This window comes from Equus caballus, chromosome 1, assembly GCF_041296265.1.
Source record: "Equus caballus isolate H_3958 breed thoroughbred chromosome 1, TB-T2T, whole genome shotgun sequence".
In the NCBI taxonomy this organism is placed as follows: domain Eukaryota; kingdom Metazoa; phylum Chordata; class Mammalia; order Perissodactyla; family Equidae; genus Equus; species Equus caballus.
Genome location: NC_091684.1, coordinates 151,762,902 through 151,786,095, shown reverse-complemented (window position 1 = coordinate 151,786,095; position 23,194 = coordinate 151,762,902). Strand labels below are relative to the sequence as shown.

Below are 23,194 nucleotides of genomic sequence, written 5' to 3'. Positions count from 1 at the left end.
GATTGGCAGTGGATATTAGCTCAGGGCTTATCTTCCTTAAAAAAACAAAAGAAAACAAACAAATAAACAAAGAATAGCTAAAAGAGAAAATAATGTACACCTAACACCCCATACTGAAAGGTCAGGGAGGAAACATGTCTTAGATTAAATCAGTCAGACATTGATTTAAAAGACTTTCTGCCTAAAAAGCAAAGCAAAAGAAGCCACATTGTGGAGGAAAATCCTTCTTAAAACAAACCACATCTGGGTGGCTGTAGTCCTCAGTTCTGCTTGTTCAGGAACTCCATTTTGTCAGTTTCCCCAAGAGTGATGCCTCAGAGGTATAGCAGGAATTCACAAGAGACTTGCTGGTAAGCCAGAATACCTATATATTAACTTATAATGAAATATAGAACTATCAAATGAATCCAGATATTCATCTCATCCAGTCAGAGTTAGAGAATTTGTTTCATGTACCATGGACATGGCCACAGATTATCTTACTTTAAAGAATTTGACGAGATTTAGGAGACACATTGATCAACAATGAAAAGCATGCTGGAATTTGAGTCAGGCTACTTGTGCTTTATTTCTGGATCTCCAGTTACTAGCTCTGTGACCTTGTGCAAATTACTTAACTTTTCTGAGTTTTAGTTTTCTCATCTGTAGAAGTGGAGGATATTAATATATTCTTATAGGGTTACTCTGAGGATTGGATGAGATATTATAAATGAAGAGTTGGCACAGTGCTTGGTGTGGATTAAGTACTCAATAAATATTAGTTGAACCTGAATTCTTTAGGAAGTTGCTCTCAGAAAGCTATCTGCAAGAATATTTGAGAAATTGATTCACGCTAATTTGCCATAGGAAATAAGATGCAATGGCCACAAGATTTAATGTTGATGATCTTCTAAAAGTATTTGCCATTTAGGAGGGGTTTTTTTCTTAAAAACTGAATCATCAGTGACCTTCATTGCTGGGATTAGTAGGTGCCAGTTGCATGAAATTCCAGAGTGTTTACCTAGGGTGCTCCTTGCTCTCAGGGGCAGAAGTAGATGCCAAGAGAGGTTTAACCGTAGTTGGCTACCACACTGGGTGTAGCTGGAATGTACCTCAAGCAGGCACTTCAGTCCACTCCCTGGCTGCCTTTGGGAAAGAAGGTGTTTCAAAGCTGAGCATTACTCCTGGGAATGGTTTCCTCCTGAAGACAGACCAGGAAAATTGCCGCTGAGTGACTGAATGAATGAATGGAAGGCCATCGCTGTTCCTTCTCCTCAGAGCCCTAAAGAAAAGGCAGCCATTGAACTGTCCCCCTAGGTAATCCCATGGTCTCCATCCTCCCCTCCGGACTACCGATCTGCCTCAGTCCCCTCCCTTGAGCAGCGCCCACCTACATTGGCCCAGCTCCACCGCCTGGTGAAGCTAGAGCTTGAAGCTGGAAAGGGAGGATGGGATGAGGCCGAAACTGCCAGGGAACATAAGGGCTGTTGCTGCGACATCATCCCTGGTTGCATGCCTAAGGAAATCACTAAAGTCACTACGCTTTTGAGGTGACATCTACCTGATTTATGCCCCTCTTGTGCCTTAGCCTTTATTTGCTTACTTTTCTTTCGGTTTTTCCTGACAAGTTTAAAGTGCTCGACGTCACGTCCTCGCATTAGCAACCAAGGCTACAATACAAGCCCTGCCTTGTATGCCTCTTTAGTAAATGTCAAACTAAAGAGGAAATCTATACCAAAGAGCTTCCAGCTGCTGTTTATAGCTCCCAGAGGGTCGAGGGTAAATATTTCCACGAGTAGAGAGCGTCGTCCCAGGCTGGTGTAAGGTTTGGCATCCGCAGCCGCTTCCAAAGTCCTGCAGATTGTAAAGACCAGGGTCAGCACTGAGCTTAGCTCTCCTCGCTCGAACTACAACTCCCAGGATGCCCTACGACCCGGGAGTGCGCATGCGCATCGGTGGCGGAGGGGGAACCAGCCGCACGGACAGCGCCGGCGGGTTGGGGGAGCTGCTGGCGGGTGGATCCGGCAACTCCCTGGGAGGCAAGCGCGGGCAGACGAACGGGCGCTGGGAACTGGGCGGCAGGCAGTCCCCGCGGGTCTGTGAAGGAGGTCGGTGATCCCAGCAGGCGCCAGCCAGGTAAGCCCAGCGCGGTGCTTTCCAGGAAGTCCGTCTGCGGGCGCGGGCAGGGAGTCGCACGGGCCATGGTGGCTGAGCAGGGAGAGGTTGCTGCCTTCCAGCCGCCCGGCTCCGGTCTCTCCTCTTACCGGTCCCTCCCGGGGAGCGAGGGGACGCCGGGGGCTGCCTCGGGGCGGACGGGCCCGGGTGGGGGCCGTGGGGCGCGCTGGGCGTCGCCCGCGGTGGAGGCGCGCGAACCCCGAGCCGCTGATGAATCACTCGGGGGCCCGGCCTCCCCGGGTTCGGGACCGGCCCCTTCCCCTCCCGCTGGAGCCCGCGCCGGCCGCGGCCGAGGAGCTCGCCCTGCCTGCCCGCCCTGCCACCGCACCGAGGCGCAGCTCGGGGCACGATCGTCTGAAGGGTTTTCTCACCAAGTCTCCTTTAAAGACTTGTGCTTGTTGAAAGTTGGAAAGGAAAAAAAAAAACCCCAAAATCTTAGGGGCACACCCTTTTTTTTTTTTAAAATCGAAGTCTAGCTTGTCTTGCATTCGCCGTTTTTATCTTTCTGCTCTGTCTTAGAATAAATTCCTGGCTGCCGTGCAGCACAGCTGGATCCGGCTGTGAAGTTTGTGTGCTGGTTTGTTTTGAGGACGTGACTGGGTCGTTTTATTTTTGCTAACAGGGGTTGGTGTGTTTCCTCTGCGAGCCTGCATTCTGATTACAAACAAATGGGAAACAGCCGCAGATTTATTTTTTTTTTTTTCGTGTTTAGTTAAGAATCGCATTTCCAGCTTGCCCTTGGCCTCTCTTAAAACCAAAAGTCGTCTGGGAATGAACACGGCGGTGAAACTTATCCCAGGAGGTCGTTCTTGAACAGGAAATAAGCCTGTGGAGATTGAAGTTCGGCATGTGCGGTCTCCCTTGGTCTGTAACATTTTCATGCAGCTCCTGTTTCTTTTTCTGAGAATCCTTCAGATTAATTTTTCGGCAGATTAAGTTGATTAATTAACTGGCCTGTCAAAAAAATATATACGAGGCTTAGAAAAATAGTTTAGTCCAGCCTCATTTACCTTTGCTTGACTCTTCTTCCTAGTCCTTGGCACCTTTTTATCCTATCGCTTAAGAGCCTGCAATCATTTTATTGTTAGACTTAGAATCCCCTTTCTAATGCATTCCTATGAAAGGAACAAAAACGGAATTAAAATGTGAGATCCAATATATTCCAACTCTTTTAGCTTGCTTACTTTTGAACCTCTCAGATGTCTAGTTTGCTCATCTTTAAAAAGAGGTTATTGGACCAGGGGACCCTGAGATTATTCCAGCTCTAAATATCTCTGATTTTTTTTTTTAAAGATTGTCACCTGAGCTAACAACTGTTGCCAATCTTCTTCCTCTTCTTTTTTTTTTTTTTCTGCTTTTTCTCCCCAAATCCCCCCCAGTACATAGTTGTATATTCTTAGTTGCAGGTCCTTCTAGTTGTGCTATGTGGGACGCCGCCTCAGCATGGCCTGATGAGCAGTGCCATGTCTGCATCCAAGATCCGAACCGGCGAAACCCTGGGCCTCCGAAGTGGAGCATGTGAACTTAACCACTAGGCCCCGGGGCCAGCCTCTAAATATCTCTGATTTTTAAAATTGACTTATTTTATTCATTCAGGAAACATTAGCCACATTTGTCATTCCTAGCCCTGTACTAGCCTGTACTAGGCATGAAGGAACAAAAATGATTTTTTGAGAGTGTTTGTGACCTAATGATCAGTTTCTTTTCAACATGTTCTTATGACTAATTCCAAGTTTTGTGGTATACTTTCCAGGCCAAATTACTCTCTAATTAATAACTTCGCCTAAAGTGAAATACGTATAGGTCACATCCCCCAATGCAATGATCGGTTTCACTCTAATCAGATTCTTCAAGTCTCAGCTACTGGTCCATTTGAATAAAACACAGTTTCAGTACAACAGAAAGGACTTGAATGGTGTATGCCGGTGCTTCTCAAACTTCAACACACACAAATCACCCAGGGTCTCGTAGGTTTGAAGTGGGGCCCCAGAATCTGCAAGTCAGATAGGGAATGATGTCATTGCTGTGGGAGACCACACTTTAAATATCAAGGGTTGGGAGATGTTTTAAGGTGTTTATAATGACAGTTTAGAGACTGATGCTGATAGCTATGATGTTAGATGCATAGTGATTGGCTTTTTCCAACTCTCAATTTTTAAAAATAATCCTACTCACTCTAACAAAAATAATTGCCTGCACAAGTTTTTTGTGTTTTCTTTTTTCTCCTCTTTCTTTCCTCTCTCTTTGCTGTTTCCTCTCAGATTTTTTTTTTTCTTGTCCTCTTCCACCCTCAGTTGTTTTCATTCATGTTTATTCAGTAATTCAAAATGTGTTTTACCCCGTCCTGTACAAGACACTGTCTTAGGCTCATGGTGAATACAGACATACAAGACATGGGTTTTGTCTGGGCGCTTTGTCTCTCTGAGATAAGGCGTGCGTGCTTGTTTATAGTTCACAACACTGCCAGAGCCATCTGAGGGAATACAAGCGTGCAGCGGGAGTTCAGAGGGAGAGGTCTCTTACATTTCTGGGGATGGGAAACAAATGAAGTCATCTTTTTTCCATTCACTGGACATCTCTGTACCCCCAGGCTATACTCTCTGTTCTGTTTGAGCATATATGACATATTTACATAGAATACAGTACAATTTTATAAATTTATTTATTTAGAACCTGGGGTGAATGAAAATCAGTTAGATCTGAGCAGTATCGTAGGAAAGGGGAGAGTTGTTGGGGATAAAAATATACCTGGATAGAAACCAACAGAGAGAGGGGAAAAGATGAAGAGGAAGGAAGACAGGAGGACCTAGGAAAACAGGAGGAGAAAAGAGCTCAGGTTTTCAGCTGTTGGTTTGATGTACACTGCTCTTGTTATTTTGGCTATGTTACCATCTTTTAAAGATCAAATTAGCTGGCAAACTGTTCTTCATCCTTTTCAGTTTCTCTTAAATTTAAATATGTATGGGCTCACTCTTGATTCAAATAGTTGAGGAGGGCCTTATTCTCTAGGCTGTAATAGTGGCTAAAGCACTGTCTTCCTCCTGTCATCAGCCTACCTTGCTGACATTTGATTTACATGCCTTGCTTATTCTCATTTTATCTCAGATTCTCTAAAATCACAACTATAAAATCATACCGAGAGGAAAATGGTGTAGAAAACAGAAAATTCTACTGGACCTGCAACAGTCCATTAAGTACATATTAAAATTGTGAAGAATCAAACTTGCTTTGGTATTTACGAAAAATTAAACATGAACTCATACTCATATCTGTCTACCTATATATAGATAATCCATTAGGTTCTTTATGGTAATGAAGGACTAGAGATCTGAATACTCCAGAGTGGCAAATAATTGAAAATGTATGTGTGGCATTCTAGAATTTCATCTGAAACAAAATCATTAACCTATGTCTTGAAGCAGAGTGTTAGTTTATATATTTTTTTATGAGGGTATAATTAACATTTAATGAAATGTACATATCTTGTGTCCAGTTCAAGGAGTTCTGGCAATTTTATATACTGTAACTTCTACCAAAACAAGGGAGAAACTATTTTTATCATCATAGAAAGTTCTCTCATGCCCCTTTCCAGCCATTTCCCTCACCCACCCTCCTCCAATGGGAACCGCTTTGTGCCTCCATAGTTCTGACCCTGTAGATTTGTTTTGCCTTGTCTTGGACTTGATGTAAATGGAATCATACAGTGGTATGTGCTTTTTGGTGTCTGGCTTCTTTTGTGTAACAGTGTTTTTGAGATTCATCTGTGTTGTTTGCTTATATCAGTGGCTTGTCCTTTTTTATGGGTGAGTAGTATTCCGTTGTATGAATATGCCCCAATTTGTTTGTCTGTTTTCGTCTCGATGGATATTTGGGTTATTTTCAAGTTTGAGCTATTAGGAATAAGGTTGTTATGAACATTCTTTTATAAGTCGCTTGTATATATGTTTTCCCTTCTCTTGATAAATACCTAGGAGTGGACTTACTGAGTCATGGGGTAGATGTATGTTTAACTTTGTCTAAAAAAAACCTTCAAAACAGTTCTCCAAAGTGGTTTATATATGAGTTCCAGTTGCTCTACATTTTTAATGTTGCCAAATCTCAGTGCTGTCAGCCTTTTTTATCCTAGCCCCACTAGAGGATGTAAAATGGTAACTCATTATGGTTTTAGTTTGCATTTTCCTGGTGAGTAAGGATGTTGAGTGCTTTCTCGTGTGCTAAGTGGCCCTACTATATCTTCTTTCATGAAGTATCTGTTGAAGACTTTTGCCTGTTTTTTCATTGGGTGGTTCGTCTTTTTATTGCTGTTTCTAGAAATTCTTTAAATATTCTGAGTACACATCTTTTGTCAGATATATGTTGGCAATATTTTTTACCCAGTCTGTGGCTTTTCTGTTTGTTTTCTTAGTGATGTTGTGATGAGCAGAAATTTTTAATTTTGTGAAGTCCATTTATCAGTTTTTTATTTTATGGTGTTTTTTATGCCTATCCTTAGGGTTTTCTTCTAAAAGCTTTCTTGTCGTAGGTTTCACGTTTAGGTCTGTGAGCCATCTCAAATTAACTTTTTTTTATGGGAGGTAGGAGTTTAGGTTCATTTTCCCTCCATACGGATATCTAGTGGTTTCAGAAACACAGATTAAAAAAAACCTTTCCTTTCTCCATTAGATTCATTGGCATCTTAATTGAAAATCAGCTGAGTTACTTTGTATTTTAGTTGTGCTTGTATTGTCAGTTTCTTAAGTACCCACCCTGGATCTTCAGGAAAGAAACAAAAAACTTTTATGCACCCCTTCTAGACTGCAACTAGACTGAGGCTGATCTAGGGATGGTTACCATGTATTTCCAGATGGAGGAAAGCTAATATGAATTTGAATTTTAAGTGTCTCTTCTGTGGGTTGAGTTAATGAAGGCAAGCTCGTCAATAACAGTTGCACCACGCCCATAAGCCAAGCAGCTAGTGGGGAGAAGGAAGAAGATTCAAGCCCAGAAAGATCACCCAGGCCTCTATTAGAGCAAGCTCTAGAGATCTTAATATTTTCTTGTTTAATGACTTGTTCAAAATAGGTGTAAATATATATAACCTATGAGTTTAGTTTCCATCTTCTTCTACACCACTCCAGTCCAATCCTTTATGACGCATGAATCCTGAATTAGTCTTGGAGGAATTTCTAAGGAGAATGATTGGTTACTTTTTCTTCCAGATTTTATTGGCTGATAACACAATAAAATGAGAACATTATTTTTAAAAGAATGTCACCTCATCCATATTACATACTCTAATGTAACTATTTTAATTTTTCCTCATTTCCTTCCAGGCTTTGTTCATCCACATGCATACCTTTATATGGTTGTAATCATAGTGTGCATGTTCTTTTCTGTTCAGACAGTGAGTGGTACCCAGTGAATGCTGTTTCCCATATGTGGGTCACCCTTGTTAGGAAAGACAAATAAGGCTGGAGACAGAGGAGAGACCACTAGGGGATTAGCAGTGGGAAATTGTGAATCTAAAGCTTGATTAAAATAGAATCAAGGGGCCAGCCCAGTGGCCGAGTGGTTAGGTTCGTGCACTCCACTTTGGTGGCCCAGGGTTCGCTGGATTGGATCCTGGGCGCAGACCTACACACCGCTCATCTAGCCATGCTGTGGCAGCATCCCACATAGAACTAGAAGGACTTACAACTAGGATATACAGCTATGTACTGGGGCTTTGGGGAGGAAAAAAAAGAGAAGATTGACAACAGATGTTAGCTTAGGGCCAATTTTCCTCACCAAGAAAAGCATACCTTAAAAAAAAAAAGAAATCTCAAAAAAAAAAATGGAATCAGAACAAAGTTGAGATTTTCAAAGATAGGGTTTCCCTTCTATGGAAATGCAGGACGACTTTGGTTTCTTTATTCTCTCTCTCTCTCTTTAATATATAACAGCATTTTTTTTTTTTTTTGAGCAAGATTAGCCCTGAGCTAACATCTGCCACCAATCCTCCTCTTTTTGCTGAGGAAGACTGGCCCTGAGCTAACATTCGTGCCCATCTTCCTCTGCTTTATATGTGGGACGCCTACCATAGCATGGCTTGCCAAGCGGTGCCATGTCTGCACCCAGGATCCCAACTGGTGAACCTCAGGCCGCCGAAGCGGAACGTGCGAACTTAACCATTGCGCCACTGGGCTGGCCCCTATAACAGCTTTATTGAAGTATAATTCACATACCATATGAGTCACCCATTTAAAGTGTACAAGTCAATGGATTTTAGTGTATTCACAGAGTTTGCAGCCATCACCACAATCCATTTTAGAATATTTTCATCACACCAAAAAGAAACCCCTTACCCATTAGCAGTCACTACCCACTCTCCCCCCAAGCCCTCCCCCAGCCCTAGGCAACCATTAATGTGCTTTCTGTCTTTATGGATTTGCTTTTTCTGGACATTTCATATAAATGGAATTATACAGTAAGTAGTCTTTTGTGACTTGCTTCTTTCACCTTTATAATCTTTTTTTTTATTTAAAGATGTTATTTTTCCTTTTTCTCCCCAAAGCCCCCTGGTACATAGTTGTATATTTTTAGTTGTGGGTCCTTCTAGTTGTGACATGTGGGATGCCGCCTCAGCATGGCTTGATGAGCAGTGCCATGTCCACACCCAGGATCCGAACCAGTGAAACCCTGGGCCGCTGCAGCGGAGCGCGCGAACGTAACCACTCGGCCACGGGGCCAGCCCCCACCTTTATAATCTTAATAGTTCATTTTGAGAGTCACTGAAATACAGGCAAGCTTCCTCCAGAGATGTGTGCACCTTCTGACCTGTAAAGATATACACTCCCTCGGGTACATGTGCTCAAACACCTCCACCTGCTCACTCAGGAAGGAACACAAACACACCAAGACAAACTTACCAGCTAAGGTGACTGATCGCAGAGATAACGCTTTCCAAATAAACAGCTTCATATCCAGGCTTATCTAAGTGCTGATATCACTGCAAATGCGTACACGCATCCTGAAGCATGTGTGAGAAAATGGTGAAAATATGGTGAGCTGGGAGGGACTGAGGGCTGAGTGGACAAGAGAGAGTGAGAGCGTGATGGCAAGTTGAGTTTCTTTAAAGTGTATTCTCCTGGTGTGTAAAACACTTCCTAGAGCTTTTAGTTAAGTTTTTTTAACCTGTACCAATTGTCTGATATTTATATATTATTTAATATGTATATAGACTTGGTAAGATTGTTGTAGTTCCTTAACCTATTGCGTAGCAGTCCTTTTGTGCAGGATGCTATTAATCATAATTATAAGGTAAGGGACTTCCATATGGAAAATTACAACCAACAAAAATATTTTGGTTCCCTGGGTATAGTGTTGTCATTTTAATGAGGAGTCATTAAGGAATATTTCTTTGCTATGCATACCAGTGAAAAGAGAGGAGGCCCCTCAAACGTATATATTATAAGTCTGACATCTACTCAGGCAGCCTTTACCCTGCGGCAAGCATGACAAGATTTGATACACCCCAAGATTTTTTTTTCATAGTGGGCAATTATTAACCCAAGTTAGTATTCTTAAATAACTGTTTTGTTTTGTTTCCTCTTTAAAATAGCCACTGGGGTGCTGCACCTGCTTGGCAGGCGGGTGGAGTGGGTGGGTGGGGGTCGCATGAGGGGTGGGGAAGTGGTGAAGAAAGCTCAATTTGATTGGGAAATATCAACAAGTATGTGATTATTTGAAGTCAAGCCCCGCCTCTCTGTTTTTCGACTCCTCGTCCCTAAGATCTGCAGTTTCTTGAAGAAAATCACAGAACCATACACAGAAATGTGTGACAGATGGGCACTTCTCTCCTCTGCAAGGCATCTGAGGCAGCCCCACCCCTGTTAGTCATCAGCACACCCTCTGTACCTGCCCCTCCTTTGCCAGTTTTTTTTGAGCCCCCGTTATTACTCCTCCTTGTTAAATGATCTCATGTCCTGCTCTCCACCAGAGAATAGCGCTTGTCACTGCGTTCAGCCCCTTAGCCTTCCCGCCTGCCAGAGCCTCTTTCTATTTTTTCCCACTGCCCAAACCCTAGCTCTGGCCCATCTCTCCTTTTGAGTAGGATACTGGGGAAGCCTCTTCAAAGAAATGTTGTTTGAACTGGTCCCTGAAAGATGTGAAAGGATCTGAACATGAGAAAAAGGGAGAGAGGCTCTGTCAGGTGTCCTGAGCAGTGTGATCTGAGGGCTGGAGCAGGAAAGCGTGGAGCTGCGTTTACTTCCTTGGCTGGAATCCCTGGCGCACGAAGAGCGCTCCTTCCTCTTTCTTCCTTCCTCTCCTTTCCCTGGCTCCCTTCCCATCCCGCGCCCCCCCCCCCCCCCCCCCTTAGCATGTACTTTGATCTCTTTGCTTGGTATATACTTCTCCTCCCCCCTCTATCTAGCTAACTCTGTCCTTCTCTGACCACCCACAGTGATCTCTGAACTTCTGCAGCACTAATTGCCAGTACCATTCTTTTGTCACTTAATTATATATTACCTTGATTTTTTTTAATAGCTTTGTCTGCATGTCTCATTTTCCCAAATAGAGTGTATTAGTCAAGGTTCTTAGGTCTCAGGGAACACAACCCACTTAAGCTAGCCTACGAGAGGGTGTGGTGGCAGGGCTGGGAGCTGCAGTGGGTGGTTATGCTAAGGTGACTGCGCTCCCTGCGATGAATTACAGCTGGAACCCAGAGCAGACTCTTGGAGAGCCACTGCCCTTCCTCTTCTGGCCGCAGCTTGCGTGGACTCTCTTCTTCTTGCTGTGCCTCTGCTCCATTCCAGGACATTAATTTGGATTTTTTAAAATATTGCGCATTACAATATTATCTATCTTGATTCCTGAGTTTTTTGGGCCTCCTCTTAAATCTTACACCTGAGCTAAGTGCCTCCCTCCCTCACCCTAACTCCTGCCCTGCTCCATTCTCTCCTTTATGGACTGGCTTTCTCTCGGGCGTCTGCTTTGCCCTTAGCTTCAGCTTAAATGTGACTTTGACTTGCTATGATGCTGCCTTCAGACTGGATAATATTTGATTTCTCAACTCAGGTTTTCTTTCCCAGCTTTCCAAACTCCTGGAGAATAATTGGATTTGATTTATCCTGCTTGAGCTATGGGTACCCCGTGAGCAAACGTCTGCGGGGTTGGGGGGCATGTTATGATTGCTTAGGCTGCATACTTCACAGAGCCTGGGGTAAGGGTGATCCCAGACAAGGGGGTTTAGGCTTGGTCATTCCCAAATATGCTTACTTTGGTACCAGAGATCAGAGGGAAGTTACCATGCCATATCTTTTTTGTATCTGCATTGCTTCTAGCAGATTCACAGCTAAAAAGTAGGTGTGTCTCTTGTTTAGTATCTGTTTATTGCTATGACTCTGACCATTTGACCATTAGAATTAACTTTTGGGCATAACAGGTTAAATCAGAGCAATACTTTTAAGATTTAAAATAATTTGCTAAAATTTGTTTTATCATCATATGAAAGATCTCTAATTTTAGAGCAAATTAACAATTTTTTAAATGTTTTTGAAATTTATTTCCTAGTTCAGAGAAAATAGGGGAGTAGAATATTGATAATCAATTAAACAAAAAATGGTAATCGGTCTTTACTGCCGCCCAGTTAGGATATGGTAAAATCGGGTACTCCCATCATTGATCTCAAAGTTAACTGATTCTCCCTCCTCGTTATTTTATGATACATTTATTTAGTATGTGCTATGTTGCAGACACTGTGTTGGGCTGATGATATAAAATTAAGTGCCTGCCCTCAAAGTGCTCACAGCCTGTGGAGAAGGTAGATATTTACACAACGGATTATAATGCATGAGATAAGTGTTGATAGAAGTGTGGGCAGGGTGGTGACTTAACACCTCTCTTCTTCTGCTGTTTTGTGTACATCCATCTCTCACCTTTATATTCTCTTAGTCTTCATCTGTCTCACCCAATCTCTGCAGTTAATTGTCTGTATTGTATGGATCACAGTATAGTAATGTCTCATTTACCTAGCATGAACTAATGAAGTATTCCTTAAAAATGACATTTGAAGATAATAATGATAATAATGAATTTATTCATTATTGATAATGGTAATAATTCACCATAATCACTATTCATTTAATGAATTAGTACATCAGCCCAATGAGATAGGTACTATTATTCTCATTTTACAGATGAGAAAACAGAAGGACAACAGAAAGTTCACTGAAATCTTTTTTTAAAGCTATTTTAAATGTCAAGTGTATTATAAAGTTTTTCCTGGTCTTAAGTGCAGCCCTCCGAACTTGATTTAAGCAAGATGATTTGGAGGATGTAGAAGTTAGCCTTCATTGTGCGCATCAGGTAGTCTGTGCGACTGAACTGCCTTCAGAGCTTGTTGCAGTTTATAGGCTGTTGGGAATTGCATTCAATTGTTCCGCACTTTTGTGTTTTAGTTACCTCATAGTTTTGCCTTCTCTTTTGCCTCCAGCTGTGGCTTCTTGTTGCCAGTTACTGTCACTTCAATAATTTGCTTCTGTTAATGTGTAATGTGTAGTAACATAAAAGTGAAAACATGTAGAAAGCAAGTATTTTATAGAAGCTGTGTGATATGTAAAAAGCATGAATTTTAGGGACAGCTTCAAAACTCAGATCTACTGTTAAGAAAGAAGTTATATATCCTTGGGCAGGCTCTTTATCCTCTCTGAACTTCAGTTTCTTCATCTTTGGAGTGAGGTAGTAATTTTTACAGAATTATATGAGATGAAATAGTAAAGTCCCTGGCATATTACAGGTAGGCAAATAAAAACTGATTCCTTTCTTTTTCTCTTCTATAATTATATTGGAATATGGCATTTCTCTTTATTAATCTGAGAAACACAAGTAAATGGGGAAAATGTGTTTCTATGATGTAAGTAAGATAATAGTTTTATTCTATCACTTAAAAATAGTAGTTTACAGTTGGTATCATAGGTGTTAATTTTAGAAATATTTTCCTGAACTCCCGTTTTGGGTACTTACACTAAGCTCTCAGCAACCACCTTCCTTCCCTGCATTAAATCAAGTCGTTTTTACTTCTCTGTGGCTCTCTCGATATCCCTTGTTTGCTATTAAAGGAAAAATGTCCTTCAGCCCTTTTTAAAGAACCTATGCCAAGGCAGACCTTATGACCCTGGGCAGTAAACCAAGCTTCTTGACCAATAGCAATGATTTCTAAGACTTCCTTTCTTTCATCAGTTCTGCTTTTTTCAACTATCACCAGTCTTAAATATTTTGTTTTTCTTTCCATCCCCACCCCCTTCCATTTCTCCTTTCCTAGAAGCTATCCCCACTAACCGTATGGTTCTCATTATTTCAGTAGATTTATATGGTTTGCTGTATGTGTATATGTATTTTTCAAAGGCTATATTTTGGTAGTTTTCATTATCATTTATAGGGAACTCTCCTATCTTAATGTCGTAAAAAATGTTAGTTTTTGTACTAGAAGTTTTATGCCTTTTGTCTTGAAACTCCAGTAAAAACCTGTGAATACTCTTTCCTTATTGGACTGTCAGATGCTTTGCCACATGCAAATACTCCAGCTCAAGTCACCAAATTACCTTTTTTTTAAAAAAAAGTAACAATTTTATCGAGGCATAAATTACGTACCATAAAATTCATCCATTTTAAGTGTACAATTCAATAATACCAAATGTTTTTCTATCAAAAACTCTTATACGTCTGAAATTACACAATGTTATAAACAAATATGACGTCAATAAAATAACTGGAAAAAAAACCCCAACTCTTCAGTGCTGTCTTTGGTCTGTAAGAGGATAGTCATCTTGCCCTTTTCCCTTTTTGTTCCCAAGATCGCTTGTGGTCGTTGTGTGGATGTTGCTCCTGGCTCAGGGCCCACCACATCTTTTTGGTCGGTTCTACATTCACTACCTCCCCCTTAAGACATCAAGACACATTATGCAAATTGTAGGCGTGTGCCTCTGAACATTTTAACTCCTTCTTCATGTTAGTCTGAGAATTAATGTAATTGCTATCGCAAAGCTTGCTATGTCCCCAGGCCCCTGAAATTGAGGAGAGTAAAAGCAGTGGTATCCCAAGTCACAAGTCACAAGTGTGCTGTTTCTCTGAGGGTCTGCATGAAATGCCTTCACCACGTAGGAATGCTGCATGGCCCACTGGGGAGCATGCATCCATATCAGTCGGGGCACTAGATGCCTGAATCAATGGCAAGTCTTGGGGCTAAATGGTGTGGTGCACCCTGAGCATCAGAGGAGAAAGGGACTAAGTAGGGCTGGAGCAGCTAGGAAAGGCTTTGGAGAGGATGGCCTTGAGCTAGTCTTTGAAGGAGGTGCAGAGTTTGGAGAGGATGGAGAAGTGAAATTTGGGGCCGGGGAAGGGAGATTGTTGAAGAGAAGTGCACACCACTGTGAGAAACAAATGAGGCAAAGAGGCGAAGGCGGACTTAGGATATTTGTGAGACCCCGAGGAAGCCAGCTTGATTAGAGAGAAGGATTCCTAGTAATTCTTAGCGAAAGTAGGAAGGGAGAGTTTTATCAAAATCACCTGAGAAACTGTCAAAATACAAACACCTGACAAATAAAACCTTCTAAGCAAAGGAATGAAATGTTGAAAGCACTGCTTCAGGAAGCATAGTCAGGTGACTATAAGCAAGATCATTAGAGCCAGAAAACAAGGCGGCTGCTCGACCCTGGGAGCGAGGGCTTGGCAAAGCAATGTTTTTACTTTCTTTATGAGGCTCCAGAAATTTCTCTAGGTACTGGAACCTTTCCTGGGAAAGGGCAGGGCCCAGAGACGCAAGGCTTTGAAGTCCTGCACAGAACTTCAGAAAAGTTAAAGTTGTTTCTCTTGATGTTTCCTTAGGGAAAAGGAAAAATACACCCCAAAACTGGCTCTAATCCCAGTTTTAGAGTTTCAATTATATAGGGCCTTTGGTCCCAACCTGTGGAACTTTGGAGAACATGTAATTATATCTCTTTAAATGATTTTCACTATTGATCTCATAGATTGTTAGTTTTTTAAAAAATTAATGTTCTGAAATTCTTTTAATAGAATTCTTTGATGGCTGATGCTTGTTGTTTTGCTTTTCCACCAAAGCACTTTTTGCTTTACCTGGGTATGCCATGCATAATTCATAAGTCAGAGACAATATTTGTTACTGTTTTTTCATACACAGTATCAAAATGCAACAAGAGACTGAGTTCTTTAAAAATAAAGTAAATGCATATGATACAAAACTCAAAAGGGACCACTGGATATATAGTGAACAATTCAACCCTCCAGTTTATCTCTGGCTCTTGTGGATCCTTCCAGAGTTATTCCCAAGGTTGAGTGAGCTTAGACTTTTACATTCAGAAGGACCTTAGGGGTCGTTTGTTAACCGTTACAGTATCTTGTGGTAACAGAGAAAAGTGGGCCAGATTGGAGAAATGGATGAGGATGAAGAATGGGGTTGGATGACCCTTAATATCACCATCTGCAACGAAAGCCTTTATGAAGGCTGTTTCCCAAAGGCCTCCCCCCTAAATTCCAAATCTGTTTTCTTTATTCTAAAGTCTTTTTGCTGATATCTTGCAGTGTTGTCCTACTCTTGAGTGTCTTGGTTTTAAAATTTAATTAAAAGAGACAATAGTTAGATACTTTAAAATTCATTTTAAAAAGAGAAAATGAAATAAAGAACAAGGCAGAAATGAATGTGCTACTTTAGTATTTTTACTGTATTAATAAAACTTCTATTTAATTTTGTGATTGAAACTTTTTTGCATTTATTCCTCTGATTTCTGATGCATTGGAAATTCATGCCTTCATAGAAATATTCTAATTTTATTATGAGAAAACAGGAAATGATCTGTAGAAATTTGCTTTCTTCCGTGACTTTACAGGAAAGCATTTATTAATATGGTCATTCCAGTTTAACTTTTTTTTTCTCTAGTACTTAACAACATTGGCCCATGTTTGACTTCATTATTTACTTTTTTTGTTGTTTAATCTATCTGTTCTGGTTTTTCAAGTCACTTTCCTGAAGTATTTTACTTTATTGTTTTTGTGCTTATCTAGAATGATTCAGCTTTCATATTTTTCCTTTCTACTCATACGTTGTTCATCTTGGCAGTGATGAGGGCAAGTTACTATTTTTTCCCAAGGTCGGGTTAATCTGGTTAAACAGCATTTCCTTAAGATCATAAACTATAGAGCTGGAAGGCACCTGAGGCCCTGAGCCCAGGGATGACGGGAACAGGCTTCACCCTTTTGCCCCTCACTTCTGATCCGCTGGTAGCGGCTGCATAAGCACTGAGGGGGAATCCTCACTCACTGGGGAAAAGGCTGTTTGATTTGCAGTGTCTGTCGTGGACACGGAAGAGTCCACTGTCAGAACCAGCACCATATTTTGGCTATTCCTTGCCTAGCCCAGGACATTGAGAAGTGAAGTGACTTCCTCAAAATAACAGAGCCCTTAAGTCCATGGATCTCCTGACCTCCAGTTCAGTGCTAGCAGCTAAGTGCTAGGCTTTTTCTCCCTGAGAAGTCTGGTGTTTTTTCTGGGATTTGTTTGTTTTTCCTCCTCGAGTGATAGTTGAATTCTATTAGGTGCTTAAACTCGTCACAGTTTGCTGTATCTTTGGGAAAGGCTCAGAAGTGTCCATCAGGCGGTCTAAAGATAGAGGATTCTCCTTGTTCTAGCAAAAGAAAGGGCTTGAGTTACATAGTCCAGCTAAAATTGAGAACTTTCTTTTCATTCATTTTTTAAACTGAAGCTTTTTCCATTAAATTTTAAAAACTTGCTACTATCTTATCCCCATTACAATCCAACCAGACCTACCCTCCAAAAAAGGGGGCAAAAGTAGAATCTTATTAGAAAGAATGAATTGTATTAGAAGAGAGATTGTTGATTCGAAACAAAATCTGGCCGGGAAGGATTTAAACACTAGTAGAATGAGACAGAGTAGGAAGACACTTTAAGAACTTTATTTTATTTGTGTTTTTGTTTTTAAAGATTGGCACCCGAGCTAACATCTGTTGCCAATCTTCTTTTTTTTCCTTCTTCTCTCCAAAGCCCCGCAGTACATAGTTGTATATTCTAGTTGTAGGTCCTTCTGGCTCTCCTATGTGGGATGCCACCTCAGCATGGCCTGATGAGTGGCGCTAGGTCCATATCCAGGATCCGAACCAGTGAAACACTGGGCCACCAAAGTGGAGCATGCCAACTTAACCACTCGGCCACGGGACGGCCCCAAGAATTTTTTGTTTTAAACATTTATCTACTGTACTGTTTGACGTTTTGGCCAAGATCTTGCATTATTTTGCAATTACAAATACAAGTAACACTATATACAACACAAATAGCAGTAGTACCTATACACTGCATGTATGTTAATATTTATTTTTTGATCATTGATTTGGGAAATCTTCATGTAAAAAATATTGTCTCTGACATTTTCCACATCTTTTGGGCCTATTTTGGTGGTTTAAATTAGTTCTCATAATCCCTTAGAGCATTTTTTCCATGTTTTATCAAAACCTTACCTTTTTAAAGTTTCTAGAATGCTGAGACAGCTTTCATACAAAATATTCTGATGCCTTAAACTGTTCATCAGTGGGTCTTTAGGTATTGCTGGGAACAATCATATACATCATCTTCTAGGCACATTTTCTTGAGAATAGTTGATTTCTCCCAAGATAGTCTCCTCATTTGAAGGTTTTTTTTAATATAAAATATAAATTTTCAGTTGAACAGTGATGTACTTCTTAATCTTTATGGTGGCACAATTGTTGATATATAGCATTGCTAGAGGGTAGGGTTCTGCATACCCATGGATATAAAAAGGGAGTGGAAAAAGACAGAAGAGCCGTCCCAGTGATGGATTCCTTCCAGTGCACCGCTTGGACTGTACTCTTATGGTGGAAGGTGGCAAAAGATTTACTTTCGCTCTATGCCTAACTTTGCTCATCACCACTTTTGTAAATTGAGAGAGAGCAACAGCGTATCAAAAGAAAATTAAAAGTATTCATTTATACCTACATTTAACATTAAACCTGCAATTGAGTGTTACAGTCTCTGTGCCCTATTTGTGCTGTATCTTTGATTCTTGTGATCTCTTAAATTCCAGTTTGAGAACCATTTACGAAGTGGGGAGAGAGAACAAGAATGTGTTCCATGCAATTTTCTCAAATTCTTTTCCTCTCATTTCCATGGTCCCTTTTTTCTCCCCATGTCCTACCCCTCTAGTCCAATGCCCCTTCTCCCAGGACACTACATTAAATGTAATAGGCACTTAATAAATGTATACAAATATATATTGATTTGAAGATGGGGAAGTTGATAAGGTTGAAAAAGGAGAGTTCTTCAGAATGAAGGAAAAAATCTGGTCTGAAGCCTAGGAAATTCAGAAGGGATGAAACTGAGGGAAGATATTACTGTTAACCTTTTGTTCGCTGCACAAAATTCTACTTGTTCTGAGCATGATTTCTTTTAGTCCTAACCTAGTTTATTTTAGGATTTTGTATATAGTTCAGTGCTTACTAACTTGGTGGATTAAGAAAATTCTTGCAAGAGGAAGAATGAGTCACAGCGATACTTCCCCATGGGAGAGAAAGAGAAATAAAACCCTCAGATTGGTCTCTCCATTATATACTTGGGATGGATTCAGCATTTTGATTGATGGCTGAGCACTGATAAGCTTTCCATGCAGCCACCTCATATTATATTTGGTTGTGTCCACAGTACGGCTGGTAGAAGGGTCTCTTAGGTTAACCAGAAGAGATAAAGAGCTCTGTAACCTTATTCCCCTGAGAGACTTGTTCATATGATGTCATTTCCATTTTAAGACTTTTTGAGTTTGCAACAACTTTTAGAAAAGCTTCAACATTTCCTAGTCTACCCAATTTATTAAACAAACAAACCAAAAAGAAGACTGAAAAACATTTGGTACTGAGAAACTGGGTATGCTGAGGGTGTGGCTGTTGTGGATTCATCTTTGGTATGCACAGAGTGGGTTCTGCTCTGCCCTTGCCTGGTATCTGATGCTGCACCTCCACCAAGAAGAATGAAAAGAGAGGAGTTGGGGTAGAACTGGGAGCTGGTTTAGCTCCTTCGAGCCGGAAAAGGAAGTGGGGTCCTCACAGGGGAGCCACAAAGTCTCTCAGTAGAATCTTGTTGAAAGACTGTTTTTGAAGGGGTATGAGTAACTTATGAAGTATTTTCTTGCAATAGTCACAGAAATGATCTGGCTGCTTTCTACTTAAAGGTTGCCCTCAGTAACCTGCTTCCAGTTAAGACTCTTCTTTGTTCTGGCCCTAACAAGTTTTTCTGGGCTGCCCTCAGACTTCAGACTTTTTTTCCCTTATGCTTTTGAGATCTATAGATCTCATTTTAAAAATTAAATATGGCATTGTAGCAATGGCAGGAAAGACATGGATACTGATCTAATCTCATACTCCGGTTGGTTAGTTTCCGTGGAACTTATACGCAGAATAATCAACCACCATTTTCTCAAACTTCTGTATGCAAAGCAGCTACGTCACTCAGATTGCGCCCATCTGGGTCAACCGCAGCAGCCCAAGAACTCCACAAAAATCATTATTTAAGGTACTTTCAGGCCTCATTGTACAGAGGAGGCAGTAAACTGGATGGAAGGATATAGTTCGCATCCAATTTATTTCCTTTTAAAAAAAGTCTTATTTACCATAATGTACATTATATATAGCTAAGATAACATGGTTTTTATTCTTTAGAAGGTAAATACTGTGTGCATAGTGCTTTGGATGTGGTGGACACTAAGTACATTTTTTGGTTGTAATTAGTGTTATCTAGAATCGTGAGCTCATAAAAAAGGAAATGACCCTATGAGACTTCTAAAACTCCCTTGCAGTTGAAGAATCTGCTGCATACCATCCCAGACAGATTTTCATACTCAGCTTCTGCTTTAACAATACCAGGAATAAATAGATGACTTTCTTTATTTCTGCCTTCTCCATCAGAGAGAATGATTCTCAAACCAGCAGAGATGATACTCAAACCTAACATTAAATAAGAGAGCATTTAGATGCTCTAAACATTAAAATCTCCCGGTGGAGATAACTTAGTTTAAAATTGTTTCTAGCTTGATTGAGAAGCCAGGTCCAACCACAAAAGAAAAAAGAATGTTGATTTGAGTTTTTTAACCAAAGCAAATGCTTATGAAGTTATTGGATGGTGAACCATATCCAATTCAAAAGATTACATGGTTATTTATCCAGAGGGAATATTTTGATCCTAACTACTATTATCTAATAGGTAGCAACTTTGAAATACTTTTATTTAAAAATAAATGCATGTAATCACTAAAAGTTTTCTTCATCTTAGAAGAATGATGAGATTATCAGTCAACATCTGAAGCAAAAAGACTGGGCTGAAGGGGCAGGCCCTGTGGCGTAGTGGTTAAGTTCAGGATGCTCCGCTTCAGCAGCCTGGGTTCACAGATTCGGGTCCCAGGTTCAGACCTACACCACTTGTCAGCCATACTGTGGCAGTGTCCCACATACAAAGTAGAGGAAGGTTGACACAGATGTTAGCTCAGGGCTAATCTTCCTCAAGCAAAAACAACAACAAAAAAAAGGAAGATTGGCAACAGATGTTAGCTCAGGACAAATCTTCCTTAGGAAAAAAACAAAACAAAAAACTGGGCGGAATTTAACAAGGGAGAGCTATGCTGGCAAGGCACAGTCTCTATGAGCAGAGGAGACCAATTTCTTACATAGGGCCTTTGGGAAGCATGGAATTTGGGGACTGGCAAACTTTCTGAGGCCATAGTGACATCATCTGTAGAAGCATGATATTTGGGTGAGTCTGTTGATTGACTGGCTGGCACTCAGAGGAGTGTTACTGGAGTGAGTCTGTTCCTCATTGGCTGAGTAGTGAGGGACTGACAGTGATTGATGGGCTGGCAAAGGCAAATTGTTGATCATTTTTTGATGACTACTAATTATTATGACTATAGGACAATCAGTCTTTTCTAAGTTTGTGGAAACTTTAATTGTCAGCATGAAATACGTATAATTACTTGCACAAAGCAAGCATATATTTTTAAACTTTTTGAGATATAATCTAGAGTAATGGGAGAAAATCTTAAGTGGACAGTTTAATGAATTTTCTCCATATGTATATACCTGTGTAACTACCATCCAGTTCTCAAGATATAGCACATTTTCATCACCCCAGAATATTCTCTGGTGTTCCTGCCTAATCAGTACTCATTGACAGCTATTCTGATTTTCATCTCCATGGATTAGTTTTGCCTGTTCTTGAATTTCATATACATGAAAGCAGATAGTATATGTTATTTTATGTCTAACTTTTTATATTCCTTTCAACAGAATGCATATGAGATTCATTCATGTTTTTGCACATATATATATGAGTAGTTGCTCTTTATTACTATTTAGTTTTCTGTTTTATGACTGTAACACAATTCATTTGTGTATTCTCCTGGTAATGGACGTTTGGGTCATCTCCTGTTTGCGGATATTATGAATAAAGCTACTGTGAACATTTGTGTACACCTTATTTTATGAACATAAGCACTCATTTCTCTCGGGTGTATAGTGAGGAGTGAAATTGCTGTGTCATTGTGGTACAAGTATGTTTAGTTTTAATAGATACTGACAGTTGGTTTTCCAAAGTGGTCGAGTCAATTTACACTCCACCAGTGATTTGTGAGAATGTCAGTTGCTCCACGTCCTTGTCAGCACTTGGTATTGTCATTCTTTTTCATTTTAGCCATGATGGTGGGTATATATATCTTTATTTTTAAAAAGGCAAATTTTGAAGGAAAAAAAAAACCTAGGCTACTTCAGCAATTTAACATGAGAAACTTAAAAATAGGGAGTTAGCTTAATTGAGTGTTAACTATCCTATTAATTCTTAGCCTAAAAAAGAAATAAATATTAGTGATTTTTCATTTCTCAGACAGCTTCCTAACTTAGAATGATCTAGGGAGCAACATCCTAAATAAAGTTATTGTCATATAAAGTTAAGAGGTTAGTGTTTCAATAATCTTGAATGACTCCAGTTTGACTTGTGACTTTTATAAGTTTATGCTTAGCCTTGAAATTGATTGTATTTGCTATTTTTAGTACTGAGTATGTGCCACAATCTGTTCTCTGTTGAGGATGCAGTAGTGAACAAAAAAACTCCCTGCTTGAATATAGTTTATATTTTAGTGACAGGAAACATATAATGAATCAAGAAATATATAACATGTAGGATAATGATATAGAGGGAAATAGAAGAAAATAGAGATTGCCTACTACAGCAGTGGGGGACCCTGTGGGGGTTGATATTTTATATATAGTGGACAGGGAAGTCCTCTCTAATCAGTTGACATTTAAATAGAGACCTTAAGGAAGTGAGGGAGCAGATCATTTTGCTGTCTCGGGGGAGAGTGTTCCAGGCAGAAAGAACATCAAGTGCAAAGGCCCTGAGGCAGGAGTGTACTTAGTTTGTTGGAAGAAGAACAAGATCAGTGTTGCTGAAGTGCTGTGAGCCAGGGGGAGCATGGTTGGAGATGAACTGGGGCTTGGAAGGAGATCACGTAGAGCCTTGTAGACCATTATAAGACCATTGGCTTTTATTCTGATTAAGATGAGATGCCATTAGAAGATTGTGAGTAGTGGAATTAACAGGATCTGACTAGTTATGTTCACACAAAAATCTGTACACAAATGTTCATAGACACTTCATTTGTAATAGTCAATAACTAGAATCATTCTGGATGTCTTTCAACAACTGAATGGTTAAGCTGTGGTACATACATACCATGGAATACAATGAAAAGGAATGAACTATTGATACAGCACCTTGGATGAATCTCTGGGGATTTATGCTTAATAATAAAAGCCATTCCCTAAGGGTTACATATTGTATGAATCTGTGTGTATAACATTTCTGAAAAGTTTTAGAAATAGAGGGCAAATCTGTTGTTTGCCAGGATTAGAGAAGGAAGTGGGCTTGGTTATAAAAGGGCAACACCCCCTGTCGTGTGGTGGGATCAGTATCTTGACTGTGGTGGTGGATACACAAACC

The 23,194-nt window shown here is 40.4% G+C and overlaps 1 protein-coding gene across 1 annotated transcript in view; it reads left to right on the top strand.

The window, feature by feature from the left end:
* Positions 1 to 1,801: 1,801 nt before the first annotated feature.
* Positions 1,802 to 23,194, top strand: part of TMOD3 (tropomodulin 3) — an 80,866-nt gene continuing 59,473 nt past the window's right edge. The window contains exon 1 of the mRNA XM_023617372.2: positions 1,802 to 2,115. The gene's annotated coding sequence lies outside the window, so the exon portion shown is untranslated. The remainder of the gene's footprint in view (positions 2,116 to 23,194) is intronic.